Below are 26,024 nucleotides of genomic sequence, written 5' to 3'. Positions count from 1 at the left end.
TTCTGATTCTGAAAACAGCACATGTCCAAACAGCTTTTTCAGACCAGCAACATGTGTAACCTGGGTGACTGACTACACTCCAGCAAGGGCAACCAGCCTTAGTGATGCTGAATGTATTTGCATTACTGATTGAAACCTCAAACCCCACTCGGTTGTGAATACTGTACATGTTTCCACAGGATAAACAGCTGGTGTGTGCTAAGAGTTTGCTTCTGCACAAAAAAAATAGGTCCCCCTTTCCATCTAATGCAAATGTAAAATCACCAGAGCAATACGCAATAAATCTCTGCCTGTAATTCCTCTTTGCACACAGAGTCATGTTTACATATTAGTCAGAATTCGCAATTTCTTTGCCAATTTGAAAGCACACTTACTAATCTTTTTTTTGGCAAATGATAAACACTTTTACAGTCTGACACATTATGAATCCACTTTTTAGATTCTTAAAAAAGCACATGTCCAAACAACATTTTCAGACCAGCAACATGTGTAACCTGGATGACTGACTACACTCCAGCAAGGGCAACCAGCCTTAGTGATGCTGAATGTATTTGCATTACTGACTGCAACCTCAAATCCCACTCGGTTGTGAATACTGTGCTTGATTCCACAGGATAAGCAGCTGGTTGTGTGCTAAGAGCCTGCTTCTGCATAAAAAAATAACACCCCCTTTCCATCTAATGCAAATGTAAAATCACCAGAGCAATACCAAACAGCTTTCTCTGACCAGCAACATGTGTAACCTGGGTGACTGACTACACTCCAGCAAGGGCAACCAGCGTTAGTGATGCTGAATATATTTGCATTACTAAGTGCAACCTCAAACCCCACTCGGTTGTGAATACTGTGCATGATTCAACAGGTTAAGCAGCTGGGTGTGTGCTAAGAGTCTGCTTCTGCATAAAAAAATAGCTCCCCCTTTCCATCTATTGCAAATGTAAAATCACCAGAGCAATACCAAACACCTTTCTGAGACCAGCAACATGTGTAACCTGGGTGACTGACTACACTCCAGCAAGGGCAACCAGCCTTAGTGATGCTGAATGTATTTGCATTACTGACTGAAACCTCAAACCCCACTCGGTTGTCATTACTATGCATGATTCCACAGGATAAGCAGCTGGCTGTGTGCTAAGAGTCTGCTTCTGCACAAAAAAATGGCTCCCCCTTTACATCTAATGCAAATGTAAATTCACCAGAGCAATACGCAATAAATCTCTGCCTGTAATTCCTATTTGCACACAGAGTCATGTTTTCATATTAGTCACAAACGAAATTTCTTTGCCAATTTGAAAGCACACTTACTACTCTTTTTTTTGGCAAGTGATAAACACTTTTACAGACTGACACATTTTGAATCCACTTTTCAGATTCTTAAAAAAGCCCATGTCCAAACTGCTTTTTCAGACCAGCACCATGTGTAACCTGGGTGACTGACTACACTCCAGCAAGGTCAACCAGCCTTAGTGATGCTGAATGTATTTGCATTACTGACTGAAACCTCAAACCCCACTCGGTTGTGAATACTGTGCATGATTCCACAGGATAAGCAGCTGGGTGTGTGCTAAGAGTCTGCTTCTGCACAAAAAAATGGCTCCCCCTTTCCATCTAATGCAAATGTAAAATCACCAGAGCAATACGCAATAAATCTCTGCCTGTAATTCCTATTTACACACAGAGTCATGTTTTCACATTAGTCACAAAACGAAATTTCTTTGCCAATTTGAAAGCACACTTACTACTCTTTTTTTTGGCAAGTGATAAGTACTTTTACAGACTGACACATTATGAATCCACTTTTCACATTCTGATAAAAGCACATGTCCAAACTGCTTTTTCAGACCAGCACCATGTGTAACCTGGGTGACTGACTACACTCCAGCAAGGGCAACCAGCCTTAGTGATGCTGAATGTATTTGCATTACTGACTGAAACCTCAAACCCCACTCGGTTGTGAATACTGTGCATGATTCCACAGGATAAGCAGCTGGGTGTGTGCTAAGAGTCTGCTTCTGCACAAAAAAATGGCTCCCCCTTTCCATCTAATGCAAATGTAAAATCACCAGAGCAATACGCAATAAATCTCTGCCTGTAATTCCTATTTACACACAGAGTCATGTTTTCACATTAGTCAAAAAACGAAATTTCTTAGCCAATTTGAAAGCACACTTACTACTCTTTTTTTTGGCAAGTGATAAACACTTTTACAGACTGACACATTATGAATCCACTTTTCAGATTCTGATAAAAGCACATGTCCAAACTGCTTTTTCAGACCAGCACCATGTGTAACCTGGGTGACTGACTACACTCCAGCAAGGGCAACCAGCCTTAGTGATGCTGAATGTATTTGCATTACTGACTGCAACCTCAAACCCCACTCGGTTGTGAATACTGTGCTTGATTCCACAGGATAAGCAGCTGGTTGTGTGCTAAGAGTCTGCTTCTGCATAAAAAAATAACACCCCCTTTCCATCTAATGCAAATGTAAAATCACCAGAGCAATACCAAACAGCTTTCTCTGACCAGCAACATGTGTAACCTGGGTGACTGACTACACTCCAGCAAGGGCAACCAGCCTTAGTGATGCTGAATATATTTGCATTACTAAGTGCAACCTCAAACCCCACTCGGTTGTGAATACTGTGCATGATTCCACAGGATAAGCAGCTGGGTGTGTGCTAAGAGTCTGCTTCTGCATAAAAAAATAGCTCCCCCTTTCCATCTATTGCAAATGTAAAATCACCAGAGCAATACCAAACACCTTTCTGAGACCAGCAACATGTGTAACCTGGGTGACTGACTACACTCCAGCAAGGGCAACCAGCCTTACTGATGCTGAATGTATTTGCATTACTGACTGAAACCTCAAACCCCACTCGGTTGTCATTACTATGCATGATTCCACAGGATAAGCAGCTGGCTGTGTGCTAAGAGTCTGCTTCTGCATAAAAAACTACCTCCCCCTTTCCATCTAATGCAAATGTAAATTCACCAGAGCAATACGCAATAAATCTCTGCCTGTAATTCCTATTTGCACACAGAGTCATGTTTTCATATTAGTCACAAAACGAAATTTCTTTGCCAATTTGAAAGCACACTTACTACTCTTTTTTTTGGCAAGTGATAAACACTTTTACAGACTGACACATTATGAATCCACTTTTCACATTCTGATAAAAGCACATGTCCAAACTGCTTTTTCAGACCAGCACCATGTGTAACCTGGGTGACTGACTACACTCCAGCAAGGGCAACCAGCCTTACTGATGCTGAATGTATTTGCATTACTGACTGAAACCTCAAACCCCACTCGGTTGTCATTACTATGCATGATTCCACAGGATAAGCAGCTGGCTGTGTGCTAAGAGTCTGCTTCTGCATAAAAAACTACCTCCCCCTTTCCATCTAATGCAAATGTAAATTCACCAGAGCAATACGCAATAAATCTCTGCCTGTAATTCCTATTTGCACACAGAGTCATGTTTTCATATTAGTCACAAAACGAAATTTCTTTGCCAATTTGAAAGCACACTCACTACTCTTTTTTTTGGCAAGTGATAAACACTTTTACAGACTGACACATTATGAATCCACTTTTCAGATTCTGAAAAAAGCACATGTCCAAACTGCTTTTTGAGACCAGCAACATGTGTAACCTGGGTGACTGAGTACACTCCAGCAAGGGCAACCAGCCTTAGTGAAGCAGAATGTATTTGCATTACTGACTGAAACCTCAAACCCCACTCGGTTGTGAATACTGTGCATGATTCCACAGGATAAGCAGCTGGGTGTGTGCTAAGAGTCTGCTTCTGCACAAAAAAATGGCTCCCCCTTTCCATCTAATGCAAATGTAAAATCACCAGAGCAATACGCATTAAATCTCTGCCTGTAATTCCTATTTACACACAGAGTCATGTTTTCACATTAGTCACAAAACGAAATTTCTTTGCCAATTTGAAAGCACACTTACTACTCTTTTTTTTGGCAAGTGATAAGTACTTTTACAGACTGACACATTATGAATCCACTTTTCACATTCTGATAAAAGCACATGTCCAAACTGCTTTTTCAGACCTGCACCATGAGTAACCTGGGTGACTGACTACACTCCAGCAAGGGCAACCAGCCTTAGTGATGCTGAATGTATTTGCATTACTGACTGAAACCTCAAACCCCACTCGGTTGTGAATACTGTGCATGATTCCACAGGATAAGCAGCTGGGTGTGTGCTAAGAGTCTGCTTCTGCACAAAAAAATGGCTCCCCCTTTCCATCTAATGCAAATGTAAAATCACCAGAGCAATACGCAATAAATCTCTGCCTGTAATTCCTATTTACACACAGAGTCATGTTTTCACATTAGTCACAAAACGAAATTTCTTTGCCAATTTGAAAGCACACTTACTACTCTTTTTTTTGGCAAGTGATAAACACTTTTACAGACTGACACATTATGAATCCACTTTTCAGATTCTGATAAAAGCACATGTCCAAACTGCTTTTTCAGACCAGCACCATGTGTAACCTGGGTGACTGACTACACTCCAGCAAGGGCAACCAGCCTTAGTGATGCTGAATGTATTTGCATTACTGACTGCAACCTCAAACCCCACTCGGTTGTGAATACTGTGCTTGATTCCACAGGATAAGCAGCTGGTTGTGTGCTAAGAGTCTGCTTCTGCATAAAAAAATAACACCCCCTTTCCATCTAATGCAAATGTAAAATCACCAGAGCAATACCAAACAGCTTTCTCTGACCAGCAACATGTGTAACCTGGGTGACTGACTACACTCCAGCAAGGGCAACCAGCCTTAGTGATGCTGAATATATTTGCATTACTAAGTGCAACCTCAAACCCCACTCGGTTGTGAATACTGTGCATGATTCCACAGGATAAGCAGCTGGGTGTGTGCTAAGAGTCTGCTTCTGCATAAAAAAATAGCTCCCCCTTTCCATCTATTGCAAATGTAAAATCACCAGAGCAATACCAAACACCTTTCTGAGACCAGCAACATGTGTAACCTGGGTGACTGACTACACTCCAGCAGGGGCAACCAGCCTTACTGATGCTGAATGTATTTGCATTACTGACTGAAACCTCAAACCCCACTCGGTTGTCATTACTATGCATGATTCCACAGGATAAGCAGCTGGCTGTGTGCTAAGAGTCTGCTTCTGCATAAAAAAATACCTCCCCCTTTCCATCTAATGCAAATGTAAATTCACCAGAGCAATACGCAATAAATCTCTGCCTGTAATTCCTATTTGCACACAGAGTCATGTTTTCATATTAGTCACAAAACGAAATTTCTTTGCCAATTTGAAAGCACACTTACTACTCTTTTTTTTGGCAAGTGATAAACACTTTTACAGACTGACACATTATGAATCCACTTTTCACATTCTGATAAAAGCACATGTCCAAACTGCTTTTTCAGACCAGCACCATGTGTAACCTGGGTGACTGACTACACTCCAGCAAGGGCAACCAGCCTTACTGATGCTGAATGTATTTGCATTACTGACTGAAACCTCAAACCCCACTCGGTTGTCATTACTATGCATGATTCCACAGGATAAGCAGCTGGCTGTGTGCTAAGAGTCTGCTTCTGCATAAAAAAATACCTCCCCCTTTCCATCTAATGCAAATGTAAAATCACCAGAGCAATACACAATAAATCTCTGCCTGTAATTCCTATTTGCACACAGAGTCATGTTTTCATATTAGTCACAAAACGAAATTTCTTTGCCAATTTGAAAGCACACTTACTACTCTTTTTTTTGGCAAGTGATAAACACTTTTACAGACTGACACATTATGAATCCACTTTTCAGATTCTGAAAAAAGCACATGTCCAAACTGCTTTTTGAGACCAGCAACATGTGTAACCTGGGTGACTGAGTACACTCCAGCAAGGGCAACCAGCCTTAGTGAAGCAGAATGTATTTGAATTACTGACTGCAACCTCAAACCCCACTCGGTTGTGAATACTGTGCATGATTCCACAGGATAAGCAGCTGGCTGTGTGCTAAGAGTCTGCTTCTGCAGAAAAAAATACCTCCCCCTTTCCATCTAATGCAAATGTAAAATCACCAGAGCAATACCAAACAGCTTTCTGAGACCAGCAATATGTGTAACCTGGGTGACTGACTACACTCCAGCAAGGGCAACCAGCCTTACTGATGCTGAATGTATTTGCATTACTGAGTGCAACCTCAAACCCTTAAAGTATTCCTTATTTTTACCAGTACACCTTAATTTATCGTGAAAACATAGTCCATATTATTTTACATGTTCCTCACATTTTAATTTCTCCCAAAACAGAAAATGATAAACACAACTTCAACAAAAGGAATTCCAATTCTATTATTCATTTCTTAATTTACCATATACATCCCCTCTCAAACTCTAAACTCACCTTTAAAATTAGTTAGTTGTGAAAGAAATGTGGCACTCAAACAGCAGATTATCAGAGCCAGGATCTCTGTTCTGTACACCTCTCTCCTCTCAGCAGAACCAGATAATGGCAAACTTTCCCTCTCTTTTTCCACACATATACATGTTAATTTCAAATCTCAGTGCTTCCCCCTTTTTTTCAAATGTAATCACACATTTCTATTGGTTGAAAACCAACCCTTTTCCAAAAGTACCCTTCCCCCAACTTGACTTCTGCCTAGTACCCTTCCCCCAACTTGACTTCTGCCTGCTACCATAGCAACAGCTCATGGAACACTGCTGTGTGGAGTTAGGTCAGAAGTTCGCCACACAATGTTTCATTTCCAAAGAGCAGGAGTGCTTGACTTTTCAAACCTAACAGCAAATCCATAGTACTGTTCTTTGGTAACACATTTTTCTGTACCAATACAAAACATGCTTCTAAAATTTACACATACAGCCTAGTTTTTATTCTAGAATGGTATGAAACAGCCAATCATTTCTTTTTTTTATAAAAAAAATATGTATGCCTCCATTTCCAAACTGTCTTTCATTTCTTTTTACCATTCTACTGAATTACACCTCCTGAGTGCATCCAGTTCTCCTTTGAAGATGTTCACAGTGTGGATTGTAGGGCACAGCTATGTCTTCTGGAGTGAAAAGTATGCAGAGAAAACAGATATGGTGAGAGACCTTGCTTTGCCAAATGTAGACATTAAATGGATTGGTCAGAGAGGGTTAAAGTGGCACCAATTGATGCCACTGGTGAAATCCTTCATGCACATCCAACACCCTGACCTCATAATAGTGCACTGTGGTGGCAATGAACTAGGCACTTTGACTGGGGTAGGTCTGGAAATGCTTATGAAGGAGACCTTTGCACAACTGTTTTCACTTTTCCCTAAAACTGCCTTTGTGTTTTCTAACATATGCCAAAGGCAAAAATGGAACTGGTCCAATCATTTCTGTCCACAGATTGACAAAGCAAGAAAGCACATCAACAAATCTGTTTCTGCTTTCCTCCGTGACTATGGTATGGGTTCCATTTACCACAACAACTTGTGTTACGACATGCAAGACATTTATAGAGGAGATGGTGTACACTTCACTGATGAAGGGAACAGAGTCTTCCTCTTGAACCTTAGACTCTGCATCGGTACTTACTTGTAGGTACCACTAAAAAACACTTAATAAACACAACGGCTCTTTTTAGAGCCCCCTAATATCTAAACACTTAAATCTGCATTTCATTTCTTTTTTTCTTTTTTTTTACGGTACGCGTACGGTGAGCTTACCGTACGCGTACCCCGCGATTTTTTTTAAAATCAATAAATTTTTTTTTGTACTTTTCTGTCCTTCTTTGACCCCCTTACTAATGTTAGGGGGTCTGTAACTCTCTTCCTTGCCCCCTTTTCAAGTTATCACCCTTTTTTTTCTGAGTGAAATACACAAAATGGCGGCCGCCGCTTCCTGGTTTCGACCGATTCGAATGTTTACTAAGATCTAAGAGCCAATCAGAATCGCGCTCGCGCACGTCACCGTACGCGTACGGTAAGCGCACCGTAAGCTGGCTCAGATATATATATTGATTTAAAGGCTATTTTCTCAGAATCTACTGAACAGATTTACACCAAACCTACAAAAGGCACTTCCTTGACCTGAGGACTACCTCTCTGCTAAATTTCAAGGAACTCTGTTCAGCCGTTCGGGCTGTAGCTGTGTCTAAAGGTCCTATGGAAAAATGCATGGGAAAAACGCGTTTTGGGACCCCCCTTTTATCTCAGCCCCCGCTTGACGAATCCCCCCGAGACTTTCAGGGTAGGAGCGGAGCGTAGCGCCCCACCTATTTTGAAAAATTCGCGGGGATTCGTCGACCGGCGCCAAAGTTATTCCAAATAGAATGTTGCGGATTTCCTATGGTAAGAGGGTCCTAACTATAACTACCTACTGGCGACCGCCAGTAGGTAATATATATATATATATATATATATATATATATATATATATATATATATATATATATATATCGTGAGCTGTGTCCTGCGGGGGGGTGAATGTTCCAAGTCACCCGCTTTTTCCACAAAGATCTGGGTGCAAGGTGAGAGGAGGCAGTCATCACCCACTTGGGGGAGTACCTACAATGTATAACTGCCTCTTTTGGAAACTTGGAGTGCCAAGTTTTCATGACGCTCCCTAGTACCTGCCTGAAGGCTTCACCCAATCGTAGCGAGGCTAACGGATTTTAAATAAAAGGTGGACTTTTCAAGCATCTCCGAATCTTTTGGGCATTTGAAAAAGTCATTCGACGAAACGCGTCATGCCTGGAATGCTGAATAAAGCGCATTTTTGACTTGCTGGACTGGTACGGCTCGTTCTTTTCCTTAGGAGGGGAACTTGGTTTGGATATATATATATATATATATATATATATGCCAAGGTGTATTGAAGAACTAGTGGGTGAATGGATGATTTAGTAGGTGTGTGACTGATTGTATATGTGACTGATTAAATGTATCTTACTGAATGCATGGGTTAGTGAGTAAACTGTGCATATGTCTGAATCAGTCTGTCAGTTGGTGTATAAGCGGCTGCAAAGGTTGGTGAGTGGCTACATGACTGTCTTTGGGTTATTGATTGCTTGTCTGAGTATGTGTATGGGTGGCTCAGTGTCTTTGTGAGTGGATGAGGGGTGTGGGACTGTGCATAGATGTGTGAGTAGGTGATTCACTGGGTGTATGGGATCAAGAGTGCATCTGTGAAGGGCTGTATGTGTGGGTGAATGTGTGTATGGGTGTGTTGGTGAGTGAATGAATGTCTTAGCAATATATATGTGAGTAACTACATATGTGAATGTCAGTATATGTGAGTGTTGGAGTATATAAATGACTATACGTGAGAGTGAGTGATTGTGAGAGTGGCTGTATGGGTGAGTGTGTGCTTGTATCAGTGATTGTATAAGGGAGTAAGTATGTGTTAGTATTTGTATTAATAAGTGAGGTGGTCTGTGTATAACTGTATAGGTGAGAACATGGGTGCGATTGATTCTTTGCATGATTGAGTAGGTGTGTGAGTAAGTCTATGGATGAGTGGCGGTGTGTTAGTGTACACATAGGTGTATGAGTGCATATGATAGTGCTGTATTGATGAGTGACTGCATGTATGAGTTACTGTATGGGTGAATGAGTGGATGTGTGTGTGCAGACCTATGAATTACTGAGAGGGTATGTACTAACTGCTATTGGTCTGTCTATGCTTTCAATATTGGTAGTCTGTATTTTAGAGTGAGTGTATAAAAGGTTTAATTAGGCTGTGAGGAGGTGCATCAGATTATCACATGGATGATGTCATCAGTGATGTCATCAGTGATGTCTTTTGAGATGTCATCAGTGATGTCACTGACCATGTCATGAGTGATGTAATATGTGACGTTATCAGCAGTGCATTGCGGGGGCGTGAGCTATAGTTAGCTAAACTAACTATAACGGCGGAATTTCTCTGGTTTTGTACGAGTGAAATGTCCAACTAACTATACGTCCATGAAACCTATGGTTTTTTCAGTGAATTTCTATGGTTTTTTAAATGCTAATTTCTAACAATAACGTCCCTGAAACTTATGTTTTTTTCAGTGAATATATATATATATATACCATAACTATAATATATATATAATGATATAACATTTAGATAAGAAAGGCAATTGGTAATTGTTTTACATGTTATACACAGCATTTAACAATTATATTTGCTTCCCACACTTGTCCCTATTTCCTTTATTCGATGACCTTCTGGAATTCTTTATTGTTGTTTATTTCCAGCTTGTGAGTACATTGCCACCAGTGCCCACCCATTCTGGCAGAGTTTCCACTGATGTGTTCCTCCAATGGCATCCCGAATTTGCTGAAAAGCCTGTATTTGGTGGGTTTCTTTTGAAACCTTAATAGAGAAAGTAAATCCCTCCATCAAGTTTTGAAGAAAGGATAGAAATTATTTTTTTAATTGTTTTGTAATGCCTCAAAAGTATGTTATGATCGTGTCCTGCTCCTATCACTTTATTTCACTTAAGAATTAAAAAAATGCACAATTAAGAATCATGTAAAATAATTACTAGTAATTGTATATACCTTTCTGTTTCAGGAAACATTTGTAAATTATGTTATTGGTGGTTAAGTCCGTTTACTACGGATGCCCCATGAATATCCTACTGGAGACATTGATAGCTGAGCACAAAGCGCGCCTCTTTTGTACTTGTCCCACTGCTAGCGGGGTGATCAAATAAAGGCCTTCTCAGGGAAAGGAGACTCAGAATTCAACAAGTCCCATGATATCACTCAATATTGGGTGATTTTTCAACCAGTGCTTTTACTTTACAGAAAAAGGCCTTTATTCCATCACTATGCAATATTACATAAAGAAATCCTGCAGGACAGAAGAGGTCAACAGCTATGGTAATTCTAATGACTATGGACATAATCTACACTAAACAATAAATCTAGAAAGGTTCTAGCTCATTGAGGCTTAGTGAGAGGTTTTGATTCCGGTCAGTGGCCTGGAGGTCAGTTACAGAGTGCTTCTGGGGTTCTTCTGACCCCTGAAATTGTCTAACTCAAGTTCAACTGTTCCCCAGTCTGGTGCTCACACTAGACAAGATCAGGTTTATATGGCTGAGAAGCAGCAGAGCTTCAGTTCCGGAGTTACTTCTGTTGAGTGAGGTCAGAGCACCTGTTTGCCCAGCTCTGGCTTCATCTGGCACCTACCAATTGGTGTAGATGTGTCACAGTCGGTTGTATGACAGAACAACGCAGGAAATCGCATGGTTTAACCACACATTTTTTACCCCGCATTTGTTTACAACGCACATGCTTTTACAAAACATGTCATAACCATGCATTGTTTATATTTATTAAAAGCAATGCATATGCGGGGGAGACCCACCAACTTACCTTAGATACATGGTAAAGGCATGCGTTGTAAAGACATAAATGTGGTTAAAACATGTGTGGTAAAAAATGCATGACAAAGGCACAATGTGGTAAAAACCTTGTTGTAAAGGCTGTTTCCCGTCATAGGCTGGTGAGGGGATGCAGTTTTTAGAAACAGAATCTTAGGCCCAGTCAGACCCCCTTCTCAAACAAGGACCATGGCCCATCCACAGATCCTTAGAGGAAGGTTAGGCGGGAGTTCATAGGGGAATTATCGATGTCTGTAGAACCCCTGCTCTGATCTGTGGGGAGAGGGGGGCACCTTGATGTTGTAAAAAGTCATAGAGCACACCTGTTAGCATCATTGGCACATTTGAGATCAGGGTAGGAAAATGCTGATTTGTGTTTGTTTCTTCGTTGCACCATACTTTGGGGTCACACTGGGTCCCAGGCATATCACAGGTGAATGCTTTAAGAGTAATTTGAATTCCAATTACTATATGGAATCAGGGAAGTCATGAACCCCCAATTTAGCAGGTTAAACTGGGTGGAAGACTTAAGGCAGTTGTGTTTAACATAAATTCCTGTTAAATTGTTGTTTATTTCCCCTTTGGCTCTAATTGGAAATGCTGGTCTCCAAACAACAATTTATAAATGCCTTTATTGGAACTGGAAGGCAAGGGGAAAAAATGGTACAGAATAGCACATGAAAAGAAAGCAAAGCAGGAAGAGAGCTAAAGAGAAAAATTGAGAAATGAATGGATGAAATAGATGTGTGGAGGGAAGGATGTAAATAAGTATGGAAGCTTGAATAGAGAGATGATTGAAGAGAAGGATGAAAAGAGGGATAGGTGGATCAGAGGAAGATAGATGGGAACAAGGATGGGTTGAGCAATGGCTGAGTGAGTGGGTGGGTGGAGGAAGGAAAGGTGCATGGATGGATAAAGAGAAGGAAAAATGGATGGTAGAAAAAAGCGAACAAGGATAGAGAAAAGGAAGATGGGTGCATGGCTGGAGAGAGGAAAAGGACTGAGAGAAGGAGGAATGCATGAATGGATGAGAAAGGAAGGAAGAAAGAAAGAAAGAAAGAACAAAGAAAAAGAAAAAAGAAGTAATGAATTGATGGATACAGGGAAAATAGAAGGATACAGGCAATGAAAGATGAATGGATGGATATCTGGAAAAAGGGATTCTCCTTTTCTTGTGAATAAGTGAATCTTCATATGTGCCTGTAAAATGTATAGCTTTTTTAGCCAATATGTTTTCTGTAAAATGAACGTGTTACATTTTTTTCCAAAATATTGTTTAGGAGTGAAGAGGGACCACAGTAGGAAGCCATTGATAAATGTGCTTGTTTTGTGGGCGTCCATACATCCCTAGCTGAGAAACGTCTGGCTTTTTGGCAAAATCTGTTATGAATTGAAGTGTAAAATAGGTCATTTGGTCAAAATGTTTTCTAGATTCGCTTGGGGGACAGCAACCGCCTTAAATGAGTGGCAGCCTCACTTTCGCGCTTACTTACTCATTTTCATTTGACTATGGTTCAAAGTTGAGGGTATTATATTAGGGTTCACCTGATAGAGTGCATGTTCTATCGCCTGCGAAGACTTTTTGTTACTTAAAAATACCCTCAAAAGGGCTTTGGGCCCTTCCATTACTTACCATTGGTTGACTTAATTGTCACTCTTATTTTCTTTTTTCTGATTGGTGAGTGTTGACCATCCTGTGATTCTGAACAAATCACTTAATATACATGTGCCTTAAAAAGACAAATCTGACCTTGCATAATGTAATCTGGTGTTCATGTGAAGCGCTTGAATGCCCTTGAGTCAAGTTTGCGCTATATAAAACTGCAAAATAAGTAAATAAATAAAAACAATATTCCAGATGAGAACGTCAGAAGAGGAGAACATACTGCAGAAGTGTCAGTCATGAACATAGTATGACATTTGATCCCATGTTTTTGTGGGTAGAATAGCAGTGCAGTAAGAATTACAGACTGGTCCTATCACGCACAGATATGTAAGTCTCTCTTCTTTTTCACTAACCACCCGCCCTGCAGCAGTAATGGTTGTTATAGTGATAATACATAACTTATATTGCACTTTTTGCTATACTTGTGCCATTGTTGGCCAGATTTATCATTATTTGATGCAGTGCAATGTAGCAAGATAAACTGCTGTGCTGTATCAATTGGAGACAGCAGGAATGCACCATATTTACCAACATATGGCGCATTCCTGCTCTCTATCTGCATTGTCGCACTGTGTGCTGTGTATCACCAATGCAGGTACCCGTGCACCGAGGTGCAAGGGGGCCTGCACTGTAGGCAGGATTGTTTTTATGCAGCAAGGGACATCATCCTGCACAAAAACAACCCTAAGAGGCATTTTCCACTTTCCAAGTGTGCTGGAGAAGATGGCACACTCAGAAAGTGGAATAAACTAGGAGATATAGAGGTATTTCTCCTTGTTTCGCCTCCCCTCGAAGGCATAGCATTTTGACTCATTCTCAGGTTTACCTGTCTTGGTAAATCTGGGACTGTGCCAAAATACATGGTTGGCTGCGAGGGAACACCCACTCTCCACCCATGTAACGCCTTCCAGGGCAGAGTAACACTAGGCAGCGAGTTGCGCTGTTTTGTGTTACTCCCTATTTACCAATCAATGCAAAGTACGTAAGGTGGCCTTGCATGGCTTGGTAAATATGAATTAAGGCTTGCGTCACCCTGCATGACGCGAGGGCAATGCAATCCTTTGATAAATCTGGGCCTCAGTGTCTAAGCGCTGTAAATAACAACCTCTACAATCTCATCTTTTATATACACTAAAAGGAAAAAATACGATCTAGTAACAGTACTGTTGGAGAGGCCTCAGAAGAGAGGCCACAACTTCAAGTGAGGCGTCCACCAATGGTCTCTTTTTGTTTTATTTAGAAAAGGAGACTAAAGAGGACATGTCTTATGTTATGGTATGTTATGCTGTGCTATGCTATGTTTTTTTATGTTATGTCATGTTATCGTATCATATGTTTGTTATGTTACAGTATGGTACACTACGGTATGTTATATTCTATGTTATGTTGTGTTATGTGATTTCATGCTATGCTATGCTTTGGTATGGTATGGCATGGTATGGTATGATATGTTTATTATGTTGCGGTATGGTACGTTACGGTACACTATGTTATGTGCTACGCTATGCTATGCTATGTTTTGTTGTTTTATGTCATGCTACGGTATGATAAGTTTGTTATGTTACTATACGGTTTGTTACGGTATGTTATGTTCTTATGTTGTGCTGCGTTATGTTATGCTATGGTATGCATTTATATGTTTATTATGTTACGGTATGTTACGGTATGTAATGTTATGTTCTTATGTTATGCTACGCTATGTTTTGTTATGTTATGTCATATTATGGTATGATAAGTTTGTTATGTTGCGATAGGGTATGTTACATATGTTATGTCCTTATGTTACGTTATGTTATGTTATGCTGTGTTATGTTCAGTGGTCGAAGTGGGGGGAAAAAAGTAGGGAAACTGTGGGAGGAGAATCAGAGGGTGGGAATAACCCGAGGATTGGATCAGTGGGCAGAATCAGAGGAGTGGCCAGAATGAACAAAACATCCCAATTTTTAGTATTTGTTTAGCATTTCACTAACTAGTTACAGCTTATTATGTTATTTAATTCAACCAATGGACACACATGATTATTTAAGGTTTAATATGAGTTATTGACTTTAAAATACATTCACAAAGTGGGACATGTTTCCAATCACAGAATGTCCCAAATATGCTTAAAAGCGGAAGCACAAGCCATTTGTTTCCGAGCCATGCAGTTTTTGTCATACTCACTTCTCCTCCCTTTTTCCACCAGAGCAGTTTCAACATGAATGGCAAAATATCCTAGTCTGCAAATGTTTTCTATATAATTATGGCATAGTTGACACATAACACAACATCTGATACATAATCTTACAATTTTGACTAATAAATTGTTTGTAGCTCAAATGGATCAAAATTTACAAAACAAAATGTGACTTATGTTGCTGCAAAGTGGACGGCCCTTCACAAAGCTTGACTGATCACCTTTCTCACTGCTGTATTTGTATGTTACAATGGTACTAATAAGGCAAAATCTTTCCAGAGACTGTTAGCATCTGTAAAATGTCAAAATAACAAATTATCAGAAACTATACTGCATTATGCTGCAACCTTTTTTACTGCATAATTTAGTCAACATTGCACACATAATTTTGTCCTCCTTTGCTGCATAATTCCAGTGACCCCAAAGCAGGCAGGACATGTTAAAAGTGCTTGTGCATGAAGCAGAGAGACTGTGAAGTTTGCAAACTTAGTTTGGTGTGCGTGCAAATCCTGCATTGCTGATCCCTGGTGAGTTATAGCTACTACTGCTGAAACAAGGCCAATGGAGGTACTAATGGATGAGGCGGTCTGGCCTCAAGGGCAGGGCTGGCTTTAGCGCTGGTGGCACCCTGTGCAACAATGGTTGTTGGTGCCCCCCAATGACCACCTCCGCCACAGATTCCCTCACTACCACCCTTTAACAGTGCCCCCTCAAGTCTCCATAACTACGCTCTCTCTCAGATGCATTTAATTTGATTTATAGCGCCACTCATACTATGTAGGGTGTCAGAGCACTTTACATCACACACATAACACAGAGACAATCAATTATACGTGTGTACATCACTATATAGGAAATGTTACATAAGACAAAGGACTACAATGTGTAGGAGCCACATGACAACCAGACTGTTAGGCAATGCAGTTTAATAGTGATTGGTCTGGAGAAACACAAATTGAGAATTTAAAACGTAATGCCATGGTTGGGGGTTCTCTTTAATAATCAGAATTGATTTCCATCTGAGTGAACTTCTTTTGCAACATTAGGAAAATCAAAGACTGGGGGGAAAAACCATAACACTCTAATTTATACCTTGCAGTTTGCATGCAGTTCTTAGATGACAGTTAGTAGATCATATTAGGATTTTAACTTATAAACTGCAAGAAATAAAAGGATCTCTCTGACAAAAGCAATGACCCACTTACCTATTTACATTATGTGCAGTTTGTGATCTGCATGGTACATGTTCTTTACAGCAGGCACATTAACCCTCTACGCTACCTTTCCATGAGTCAAAACTCTGATCTCTCTCTCTCTAGGAAGAACATTAATCACCAGCATTATCATGACATTTTTATAGTTTCTGAAAATTGCTGGAGGCCAGGAAGGAGGCAGCAATTGCTTTTAGAACCATAGTATACTTGCAAACAGGATGCCCCCACCCAAAGTCAGTGCCCGGAGCGGTCACACCGGTCGCATCGCCCTAGAGCCGGCACTTCTCAAGGCTCCTGCGACCTCAGTGACAGAGTCACTGTTGCTCTAGGGTGTGCTGCTTCATAGGCCTGCACGCAAGACTGGAGGTGAACTTCAGTATGGATTTTGGTGGACAGGCATCAAGGTTAACCTTCACTTGCCACCGCTAGGGTCCACCTGCTGGTGCTAAGACGCCAGGGCTTCTAAGGTCTAGCGGGGCATTCTATGGTCTAGCACAGGAATGTGCTCCCTCAGGAGAGTGGTCTGGGGGACTGGCCACGAAGGCCGAACCTGGTTCCCACGTTCCAAATTCGGCAGCTCTAACCATAGTGCCACATCCTCTCCCCCACTGAAAACCATACTGCCCCAATGAGAAAAACTCACACTGCCTTCAACTACAACCCAATTGTGCCCCGCTATAAACACCTGGATGCAACTCAATTCAAATTATGCATTAGACAAGAGTAATATGCTGCCTAAAAGAAAAATTACCAACAGCTTGGAAAAAGCAAAGTAAAGCATGTGAAATGTAAGCAGGAACAACATGTTTACCAATCCACCCATCAATCAGGCATTGCAGTACCTCCCGGATTGGTGCACTTCCCCACCGGGAAAAACAATGCTGTTCAAAGAAAAACAATAAAACAAAAGTAGCGCTTCACATGCAAACTCTGTAAAGTGGCGCTAATGTTTTTGTGTGTGAATAAAATCAATCTGGCCACTTTGCGAACACTCTGTCTTGCTTTATTTCGTTTTTCATTTATTTTTTTTATAGTTTGAACCTTTTATTCCTGAGACTGCACTGTGGAAAACAAAAATGTCTGAAAAAGAGGGCAAAAGTGTTTTTTCGGTTTTTGGAACCATTTCACAGGGGAACAAATAAACAAAAGGCGGAATGAGAAGGTGAAAAACGTTTCTGGAAGTCACCTTTTTCAGTAAGTGAGGACGAGTGAGACAGAAAGAGGGTGAATTAGAGAAAGAAAGAGAGGGGGCAAAATGGCACACTGCCCTTGTCTTCTACGGGCAAGAAGGAAAAGAGTCCCTTTCCTCCTCTGCCGCCACGCCGTCCCGATCGGCCACGAAAGCGACGAGCCTTCTTTGCAGGCCTTTGGCTATTTCTGCCGTCCTGGGATGGATATTTAAAATAAACAAAGTAGGGGAACGCAATCTACTGAAAAAAAGAAGTAAGGGCACGCCGTGCCCCGCCGATCCCCCCTACTTCGACCACTGGTTATGTTAGATGCACGTAGCGCTGTAATACCATTTGCATTACAATTTCCTGCCTCTAATCGCCTGCTGGGGACACCAGGCTGTTTGCTATTCTTTCTTTGAGCCCACATAAGTTGCTCACGTCACTTCCTAAAGTGTGAAGTTTGCATTGAAGTGATGCCACCTTTTGCCCCCACCCTCTGCCCCAAAGCCCCGTGAGTGCCCTCGCCCCGCACCGTTGCGCTGCGGACAGTGAAGGCTGGGCCTCGGGTGTCCTGCGGGCCCGTGTTGCTCGGTACTCGGGCAGCGCCCCCACCTGGGCTGTAAATCACCCACCTGTCCGTTGTGTTAGACTTGTCAATAACTGCCCCTGGAGTGTGCATTCTGGGGGTCAAATGGTTTTCTGGGAAAGGCCCCTCAGCAGCTGCCCTCAACTTCAACTCCAGGGGCATTGTATGCAGCTCGGATGTGTCTGTGCGGACAAAGGTGACCCTTTGTCCTCCATGCACAGGGTGACCCCGCCATGTGTGTTATGCACACTGTGAGAGTGGGCAGGGGGTAGGTCACCTGCAGGCTGCCACCCGCGGGGTGCCCTCACCGCAGAACCAGGCGCTTTCCCCTTATTCTTCATCAATATATTCTTTTTTTTTTATTGATTTTGTCTCGAAACAGGACTATACATTCTACCCAATTTCTCCATCGCACATAACGATATTACGAAAAATCTGCTGAACGAACATACAGTATGTAGATCATTTTGTCATTTCCGCTTCAGTTTGGGTACTTAAATTAAACTCCAGTTTAAATTTCGTCGACAGCCTACACAAAAGGCTTGTAATTAAAATACCCAGTCCGTATCCTGTCATTAAAGGACTATCAACACTTTTATTGGGAAAATGTAGATTTGTTTAGGTGATTGTTATTATTGTATGTGAGTGTATATATATATATATATATATATAATTATATATATTTATATATATATATTATCTACTGGCGGTCGCCAGTAGATAGTTATAGTTAGGACCGTGTTTCCATAGGAAATCTGAAAATTCTATTTTGAATAACTTTGGCGCCGGTTGACGGATCCTCGTGAAATTTTCAAAACTAATGGGGCGCTCTGCTCAACTCCTACCCTGGAAGTCTCGGGGTGATTCGTCAAGCAGGGGCTGAGAAAAAAGGGGGGTCCCAAAACGCGTTTTCCCCATTCATTTTCCCATAGGACCTTTAGTCGAAGGTACAGCCCGAAAGGCTGAACAGAATTACTTGAAATTTGGCAAAGAGGTAGTCTTCAGGTCAGGGATGTGCCTTTTGCATATATGGTGTCAATCTGTTCAGTAGTTCTTGAGAAAATTCCAGTTAAAAGTACATAGATATCTACATGCGCGCACCGTGTGCGCACGGTGCGCGCACCTTAACGTGCGCGAGCGTAATTGTGATTGGTGGTTACATGTCAGTCAACATTCGAATCGGTCGAAATCAGGAAGTGTTGTCCGCTATTTTGTGTGTGACAGTGAAAAAGAAAGGTGGAGAACGTGAAAAGGGGGCAGGGTACAGAGTTCCTGACCCCCTAGCTTTTGTCAGGGGGTCCCTATAGGACCCTGAAGGGTGAAAAAAACATTATTTTTTTTTTTTTTTAATCGCGGGGTGCGCGCACTGTCGCGAGGTGCGCGCACGGCGGAAAAAAAATCATTAAAAAAATAGAATTAAAAATCAAATTTAAGTGTTTAGATATTAGGTGGATCTAAAAAGAGCCGTTGTGTTAATTGAGGAACAGAGGAACAAAAAAATATAAAAAATTATGGGGTGCCGCATGTGTGCTGCTGTATCTTGCTCTCTATTAGGGGAATGCTGGTGAGAAGAGCATTGCACGCATTGCACCGTATATGCACCCTCTTTAACAGAGGGTGTATATCCAGAGGAACAGAAGCAGGTGAAGCTGCCACCGCAGATGAAGTGCTCGGCTGAGCTGCCGATTATGTGCTCGGCAGAGCTGCTGCGGATGTACTCGGCTGAGCTGCTGGAGGGTTGTCTCTAGCAGCTCGAGCAAAAGCCACAGGATGTACTCCTTTAACGTGCCTGATCATAGTGAAAATACTAAAAGAGTATTTCTTTTTAGGATCTCCTCTTGATAAGACAACACCACAAATAGTGCAGGTGACTTTTGGAGCATTCACCTTCTTCTGCCACTCTGGAAATCTAAAAAATTGCCAGATAAAAGAGTCTTTCTGTTTCCTCTGTCTCACAAGGGTCTCCTGCTCACTCCCAGAAGATGACTGCTGCTCTGCCATTCTCAAGTACTGGAGTACTGGAAAAGCTGCTCAGCTCCTTCTCCTAGGGTATCAGAAGAAATAATGAGGGGAGTGGGTGTGGTGTTGGAAGTTTCTGGAACTGAAACTACTATAAACCAATGAAAAGTGTTGTTTCTTAATCACATGACCTGAAACTACTATAAACCAATGAAAAGTGTTGTTTCTAAATCACATGACTTGCCGTGCGCGCACGGTGTGCGCACAGTGCGTGCACGGAGCACGCACGCATGCGCGTATGGAACACGTGTGCATGCGTGTACGGAGCACGCGTGTACGGAGCACGCGCCCATGCACGTACGGAGCACACGCGTACGGAGCACGCGCACATGCGCATATGGAGCACGCGCGCATGCGCGTACGGAGCACGCACGACGTACGCATGCGCACGTGGAGCACGCACGCATGCACACACGGCGCACGTACGCATGCGTGCACCGTGCGTGCACCATGCGTGCACCATGCGCGCACCATGCGTGCACCATGCGCGCACCATGCGTGCACCATGCGCGCACCGTGCGCGCACGGTCAAAAACCCTTAAAAAAAAAAATCTTTTTTTTAAAGTGTTTAGAAGTTTATAGAAGATATTAACTATGTTGTTCAACTTTATCCAAATTAAAAAAAAAAAAAAGAGCTGAGCCATTCCATATTACAGGATAAAGTCAATCTATAACTATATACATAGGTAGCTTATTGTAAAATAAATATTTAAAAAATATAATAATACATTCATAAATTAGCATTTAAAAAACCTTGCAAATTCACTTAAAAAACCATAGGTTTCACACACGTTATAGTTAGGAATTAGCATTTAAAAAACCTTGCAAATTCACTGAAAAAACCATAGGTTTCACACACATTATAGTTAGGAATTAGCATTTAAAAAACCTTGCAAATTCACTGAAAAAACCATAGGTTTCACACACGTTATAGTTAGGAATTAGCATTTAAAAAACCTTGCAAATTCACTGAAAAAACCATAGGTTTCACACATGTTATAGTTAGCTGGACATTTCACTCGTACAAAACCATTGAAATTCCCCCGTTATAGTTAGTTCAGCTAACTATAACTCGCGTGCCCGCAATCCACTGCTGATGACGTCACATATTACATCACTCATGACATGGTCAGTGACATCACTCATGACATCACTCATGACATTTCAAATGACATCACTGATGACATCACTGATGACGTCATCCATGTGATAAATTACCACATCTTCTCACACCCTAATATAACCTTTGATACACCGACTCAAAATTTCAGAGTTCCATTCTCAAAACCATACATACTGCAATACCAATAACTACATACCCACTTATTAACTCTTAGGTCTACATACACCTCCACTCATTCACCTGTACAGTCACTCATACTTACAGTCACTCCATACAAGACTATCATATGCATTTATACACCTATATAGACACTCACACACCACCAATCATCCATAGAGGTACTCTCACACCTAGTCAGTCATGCAAACAATCACACTTCCATTTACTCACCTAAGCGGTTATACACACTCAAGTTCACTTACTCATAAAAATAGTACCACATTCTTACGCTCTTATAGAATCATTGATACAAGCACACACTCATCCATACAGTCACTCTCACAATCACACACTCTCACATCTACCCACTTATATACTCTTACACGCATATATACTGCCTTTCACATATGTAGTTAGTCACAAATGTACCACTGAGATATACATTCAATCCCTAACACACCCATACATACACTCACTCAACCATACAGTCCATCACAGATGCACTCTTAAAACCATGCACCCATAGAATCACCCACTCACACATCTATGCATAGAGTCACACATACCCTACCCACACAAACACTCAGGAACCCATACAGATACTGAGACAAGCAATCAATAACTCATATAGACACTCATATAGCTATTCACAAAACCATGCAGCCACTTATACACCAACATACAGACACATACAAACATTTACACAGTTTAGTCAATAGTCTGCAGTAAGATACATTTAATGACTCACTTATAGAGTCAGTTACGCACCACACAAAATCATCCATTTACTTGTAAACTCACTTATTCTTCAACAGGCCTTTCCCTATATATGTTAAACATATTAAAATTGTTCAGAAACACATACTCAATGGATGATGTCATCAGTGATGTCATCAGTGATGTCATTTGAGATGTCAAAAGTGATGTCATGAGTGATGTCACTGACCATGTCATGAGTGATGTAATATGTGACGTCATCAGCAGTGGATTGCGGGCGCGCGAGTTATAGTTAGCTGAACTAACTATAACGGGGGAATTTCAATGGTTTTGTAGGGGTGAAATGTCCAGCTAACTATAACATGTGTGAAACCTATGGTTTTTTCAGTGAATATATATATATATATATATATCTTTAGACCTATAGATCTATCTATATCTATCAATAGCTCTATCTATCTATCTATCTATCTATCTATCTATCTATCTATCTATCTATCTATCTATCTATCTATCTATCTATCTATCTATCTATCTATCTATCTATCTATCTATATGTTGTATGTATAAATATATAATTATATATTATATATATTGTGTGTGTGTGTAATAGATCGATTTTCTATGTGAGTGAATACACAATGTGTTTCGTTTTCCTGTAAACGGAAGCCAGATGACAAAATACCAGAAAATCGCGATTTTTTAGTGACGCTCTGGTCACCGAGAACTTCAGAACCTTTGTGTATATTTTACTAGAGAAACAAGAATTGTTTTTTACGGTCTTACATACCCCTAATTAAAAGCTTCAATTATGTTTTGTTTTCGTTCTCAATCTCAACACATGGGCCGACTGCAAAGTAATTCATTCTATCTTCCCTGGCCCTACTGGCTAAACTGGGGTCTTCTAGTCAGTTCCACACCTCGATGACAAAGATCACACATTGCATCCGTGGGCAGCTGATACTCCGGTGCCCGGATGAACACTGTCTGCAACACATACCTGCCACAGTCTAGCTCAACCTTTGACCCCAATATATATATTCTACGAATCAAGAGAAGTGCGCCAGTGCCCGGACCCCCTCCCCCCCCAATCTATAACCCTGGGCATTGTTTTAGCTTCAGTATGTGTGACATCATCAGCGGCCAATATGTTGTTTGTTTATTTTCCTGTGCCGCAGCTGACACAGACACCCTGCGGGCAGGTCTAATGCCTCAGAGAAATATGCATAAACTCAACTGCTGGAATTTGTGTTTAACCTGTGTTCACTTCTTCAGATCCCAAGTGCCCGCTCGCCTTTCCTCTTCCCGAGGTGAAGAAAGTGATACAGTATCTCTGAGCGAAGCAACTTTATATATATCAGTTATATAGCGCCAAGAATCCGCGAGTGACCGTGCATGTTGTATTTAGCATGTTATGCATGTCAGACGGAGGTTGTCTCATGTACCCGTGGGAAAGAAGTAGAAAAACACGTGTTTGTGAGAAGATGCGCGTCGTGAAGCCGACAACGCTGCCACAGTATCGCCTAGAAACTCTCATTTCTTGTTTTAGTCACAGTGAGTGTGCAAGGGACAGCCGGTGTCCTTTGGAGATGGTGAATAGGAAGGCGGCCTCTCCGTTGCTAGGATGTGATGCAGCGTGCGCTACTAAATTTGTTTTATTTATTTAATTGTTTACTTACCTGTAATTATCCATATTCCGGTTTTTAGAACCCCCCACCCTGCCCCTCCCCCGCCCCGCCTTACCACCCCACGGATCTCCCTCCACGGGCCGCGGCTGGTAAGGACTAAGGTGGCCCCGCAGAAGGTAGTAAAAAAGGGCACTAATAAGCCTCCCCCAAAATCTAAAAAAGCAACTCGGGGAACTGAGTCAACTCCTCTACAAGTACTTACACAGAACAACGTGACGGCAATAAAATGTAAAATCGAGGCTATGGATACATTTTTCAGAGACTCTTTAAGTAATATTATAACCAGACTTGGAGCGATTGAAGAGTTACTATCTAACCATTCCAAACCTTAAAAAATCATTGAAGCACCAACATTAAATCCCGGTGCCATTAAACCCAGGACTAATAAGGACCAGTCAAAGCCCATATCAAACCTAGGGAGTACACAGGTGAACCTTGGGCATACCGATGGCCACACTCCATCCCCTCAGGATAGTATCATAAATCGATTACACTGTAGGCAAACCGTGACGAGTAACCATATAGAAGGTATTAATCGATGTAGTGTAGATCCGGCCGTAAACTCAGAGTATGAACTAACCGCCCCTCCATTGGACTTACCACCTGCCGCTACCCCATACACAGTGATTTTAACTACTGTTCCAAGACTGAGAAATGATGTTTATGAACCGTGGTATGTGCTGAGAAATAAGTCATTAGCCTGGCTGGGGACTAGGGTAGGTGAAACGGACAGACTGTTTGCGGAGTTTAAAATGGCAAGAAGGGTAAGCTGGGTGGGGAGAGACATAAAAGAAACACCAGGTGATTGCGTGATCTTGAACTTTAAAACCCCACAATTAGTATACTGGATATTGAGTAAAATGGAACTTCACCCCATGGCTTCGGGTAACATCAGTGTGGTTCCTTTGGGCTTCTTTTATAAACCTAGTGTGTTGGAAAAAAGGGCCCTAATTAAGGAACATGGTTGTAGGTATTCTGTACAAACACACAACCGCTATGAGCTCCTACCTTCTCTAGAGGAAGTAGATTGACTTAGTAGCATGGATAGAATAGGGGGTAACTTCATCCAAGACATTGGGGTGATGTCACATGATAACAATAAAGTAACCCACTTGGCGGACCCTACGAAAAATTCTACCCTAAATCGTACCCATAATGAGGCCGGGGGTAAAAGAACCAGTAAGGCTGTTATCATGCCTCGTTCGCCTAACACAACTGGCAGTTTGGTTTTTGAATTCACGACCCCTATAATGCCTCCTGAGATAATTACGAATAACAACAATCCTCATGAGTTACAGAAGTTTTTACCTGCCAGTGTTAATATTGCGCCGATTTCTAGTTCGGAGTCTATACTCATCCACATAATAATTTTTCTCCACTGATACCCTCAATAACTTTAGAAGCCATATGTGGGGGTGATAATTCCAGAACTAGGTCTGAGGGACTTCAAATTGTTTACTGGAACATTGCGGGTTTGAAATCGAAGTTGTTAAATGATATATGGCTGGATTTCGTAAGGAATTTCAAAATCCTTTGCTTTCAGGAAACATGGTCAGTAGAGGCTATTCACCTGGAAGGATATAGAACTTTTCACACCCCAGCAGTTCCATCTCTCTGTGGTAGAGCGAAGGGGGGTCTTTGTACATACATTTCAAACTTGTTGAATTATGATAAATGTAATTTCTTTGATGGTCCTTATTATCAAGTTATGTGCTTAACCTGTGATTCACTTTTAATGTTGATTATAGTTAATTTTTATAATAATGTCCCACAGTCACAGTTTGCAAGTATCCTGAAGTCTTTGATGGGTAGACTAGTATGGCTTCAGGATTCAACGGATAAGGATGTAGTTATTTTGTGGGGGGGGAGATTTTAATTGTTCACTATGTCAATATACAGGAAAAGGGATTTGTGGCCTAATGCATGACGTTAATGATGAAGAAGGCTTTCCGCATTTTGCTCACACAATAGAAGGGGATCTCTTTAACGATATGCTACTAACACAGGACATGGGCTTCGGTAACATGCTAACTACTCCTATGAGACCCTTCTGCCCAACTTTTAACGGTCGTGGTGTCTTCTCCACAATAGATTTTATTTTGCTGTCTAATAGACAT

Source organism: Triturus cristatus, chromosome 5_2, assembly GCF_964204655.1.
Source record: "Triturus cristatus chromosome 5_2, aTriCri1.1, whole genome shotgun sequence".
In the NCBI taxonomy this organism is placed as follows: Eukaryota; Metazoa; Chordata; class Amphibia; order Caudata; family Salamandridae; genus Triturus; species Triturus cristatus.
This window is presented reverse-complemented; position numbering follows the sequence as displayed.